The 3559-nt window shown below is 39.1% G+C and overlaps 1 protein-coding gene across 1 annotated transcript in view; it reads left to right on the top strand.

Annotated features, from left to right (window-relative positions):
* The window catches only part of usp3 (ubiquitin specific peptidase 3), a 23367-nt gene that overhangs the window by 12561 nt on the left and 7247 nt on the right, over positions 1 to 3559 (top strand). The gene's annotated exons all lie outside the window — the stretch shown is intronic.

Raw genomic sequence — 3559 nt, 5'->3', positions numbered from 1 at the left:
CTATATATATATATATATAGCAGTTAAAACAAAAAATTATGAATAAGTTGTGTTCTCATGAGCACTTACTTTCTGCTGATGAAGCCCATGAACCAGGAGGGGAAGAGGCCGTTGTTGACGATGAGAGGCACCTGAGTGTCTATGAACCACTTGGAGACCAGTTCTCTGAGTGTGCCTTTGGTTCCTTCAACGGTAAGCTCCTCCATCAGTTCCCTTTGCTCCATTCTCACCCTGTCCTGTTCAAAACAGCACAGAAGTCCAGTCAACACGACCAGGGCACGGAGCCACTCAGTATTCTAACAGCCTAATTTGCTTATTTTCCAGGAGGCGTCAACCAGCGCCTAAAAGCAGCTCAGTGTCCTCATTGTAGTAAAAGCACAGCTCCTGCTTTGTGTGTGATACAATATACACTTTTTATTAGTGAGAATGATCCTAATTTAAAATTTTAAAGTGTGGAAAGTCTTTACTGAATGAAATGGAGCTCTGCTGCTGCTCTGTGATGTGAACCGTGTTTACACAGAGGGCTGTGGTTAGTAAGTTAAAGCTGTCCGTGGCTGGTTTTAGTCAGATTTGGAGACTCGTCATACCTTGAAGCAAAACTTTACACGAGTCCTGAAGCAGGGGGGGTTAGAACGGGTTGGATCGTTCGCTCTTTGTGAAATGAAGCAGATGTTGTCAGGAATGGCCGTCTGCTGTAGGCACAACATGCAGAACTCCCTCTCAGTCCCTGCAAAACAAACGCAAAGTAACCTGTAACGTAAAGCTCACGATAAGTATTTTAATGTTTTTAGTGAAGCACGTACCCGTCCTTGTGAGCACCACTGTGCGGTTTGAACCCGGTGTCATCGCAGAAAACATTGACATCCTCCTTGACTTGGTCTCTGATCAACTGAAAGCGTTGTGAGTGCGTGAGCGGACCGCGACATAAAGACAGGTGACATTTGCAGTTACACACGCTTTTCCACTGCTCTGGAAAGCGGAGATGCTCTGCAGACTTCAAACAGCTCATTTGCATAACAAAAACAGCTGAGGGCTGATGAGCAAAGTGGGTTTCCTGAAGAGAAACGGAAAGTGAGGCCTACAGGAACAGCGGCTTGTGCGCACTCGCTCACAGTGGTTTGGTAAGTGGAGACGGGGGACAAGTTGCGTCAGCACTTGTTTTTTTTTTCTTCACGTGTCTACAATAAACTCTGATCACTGTTTGGAAGACAGGCCCAGTCAGGTGGAAGAATGGAAATAGTCAATTTGAAAGAGGCTTTAAGGGAGGATGAGAATGTTCCCCCAGGTTTGTTTGTGAGGTTCTCACCAAAAGAGGATAACTCATTCATCCCGTGGGTCAAACTGTATGAATCAGTTAGTGTGGGGTTGGGTAAAGACGGGCAGGAACTTCCTGTGTGGGAAAGACAATAACCAGAAATGGTCTGTGTTGCAGAGAGAGCGTTCAGCTTTTCAGATCTCATCCAGCTGCCCATAGAACATAAACCGAACAGATCCCTGGAAGCAAGTGAGATTTAGTTTAAAGTAAATGAATGAGCTGATAACTGTACCCTTTAAGTTCCATGTACTTCTGACAGTCACACAACCTGAAATTTTCAATATGCCCTTCGCTCTGTACCCGTTCGACGAGCCTTTGTGAGTCATAATGTGCTCCTCTGGGGGAGACATAAGGTTTGAGGTCAACCGTTATCACCTGTTCCATCTCTGTCGAGAGTATTTATGAACACGTTGCCATGAGGAGCAGTGCGTTCCTACGCCGAAGGCTCTTTCAGCTGTTCAGCACCGCTGCTCAGGAGGAGGTGGCAGCTTAAAAGGTCACAAGTCAGTCACGAAATGTCACCCCAGCTGAACCACATCACGTATGCATCCACCGTCCAAACTTTGAGGTGAAACAAGCATCTTCCCAAAGCAACACTATCGTAAAATAAACAACAATAATTAAAGTTATTTTTAATGTTATTGTGCATGTGAACAGATTTTCTTTTGAAGCTCAGTTTTAAATGGGAAATTCAACAAGTGTATTTCCCAGAATGAAACCAGTCATCTACTGGTTACTCACGGTACTGGGGCCCACATGCAGAATGAAAAGAGCCGATGTGTCGTCAGCCGAATGTCAGCCGAATGTCTTCAACGTGTTTTCCTTCGACTTCAGACTGAGCCCAGACCTCTGTAGGAAATGTTGCTGCTGCAGGTAAACCTCCGGTGACTTGACTTCTCCAGTCTTACTTCATGAGTCACACGATAAATAACTACCGGTACGTGCACTCCCACGTCACAGATTTTACGTTTGACACAATTAAACCTAGTTCAGACACTTTGTTCATCCATGTATTTAAAATTCTACATGAAAATGGAGAAAGAGAAAAATGCAGCTCAATGTCTTTTTTTTTATGCTCTTTGTATGTCAGCACAGTTTTTATTTTTATTTTTTTTACATTTTACTAAAGATATATACTGGTAGTACATTTTGTTTTTTGGGTATATTTGATGAGATTATAGCTCTCAGGCAGTAGAGGTGTGGAGTAGTTAAATTGTCTAATTAAGATGTTTGATGACATTCTGTCACATCTTTAATTTTATTTAAATTACCCAGGGCCATAGAGTCACTACTTTTATTTAGCTTAATATCACTGAACATGAAAAATGCAATTTAAACACATGACTTCATGATTTTTTTTTTTCTCATTTTTGTATTTTTAGCTTTTTGCAAACACAGCTTACCTGAATATATAAGACATCAGGTAATAACAATTTGATAACAATTTTTAACTTTACAAATAAAAGGTTTCTTTATTTGTCGTTTGCACCCCATGTGGTACATGTACATTGTGTACATTTGTGTATAAAAGTTAAATAAATAAAAATTATCCCTGTCCAGGTTAGTTTTCTTAATAATATCAACTTATTCGATTTTATAATACATAAGTGCAAATTGGTTAACATTAACTGTACTACTTACATCAACACTAACTTCAAATAGCAATAAATATTATGATGCGTTAATTAATTAATATTCAGTAGTCTGTCAATTTAGATAAAGTGCCCTTTATTTTATATGTTTAGCAATAACCTTTCAAATCTCAATTGTTTTGTTGCATAATAGAAACATTTAATTTTATAACATTAATATGGTTGTAAAATGCTAAAATAATATATTACCCCAGCCTTTGAATAGTAGAGCATGCGTGCCTCAAATATGTCAGTTTCAGTGTCTTCGGTAAAATAATAATGTTTAATTAATGATCAGAATCAGATTTGCTTTTAAATGGCTCTGATTAAGTAATTTTGCTCAGGTGTGTTTAACAGAAATTTACCAGCTAATAACATGGCTTTTAATAATTGTTTGATCATTTCCCTCAGGAATCCTCTTGAGTAAAAAAAAAAAGTCTAATGCAACTCATGTCTTTTTGTGTTTCCACACAAACTTTAGTCGAATTTGTCCACTATAACGACTGCTTGTTTTTTGACACTTTTTCTAATGTGAATAGTTTTTAATACTTCTGCTTTTCAAAATATTGACTGATTCACATCCTACTTGTGTTGACACTAAGTACTTATATAT

The sequence above is a fragment of the Nematolebias whitei genome, chromosome 10 (assembly GCF_014905685.2).
Source record: "Nematolebias whitei isolate Nwh7 chromosome 10, NemWhi1, whole genome shotgun sequence".
In the NCBI taxonomy this organism is placed as follows: domain Eukaryota; kingdom Metazoa; phylum Chordata; class Actinopteri; order Cyprinodontiformes; family Rivulidae; genus Nematolebias; species Nematolebias whitei.
The sequence above is the reverse complement of the archived record's forward strand: the minus strand, read 5'-3'. Positions and strand labels throughout refer to the sequence as shown.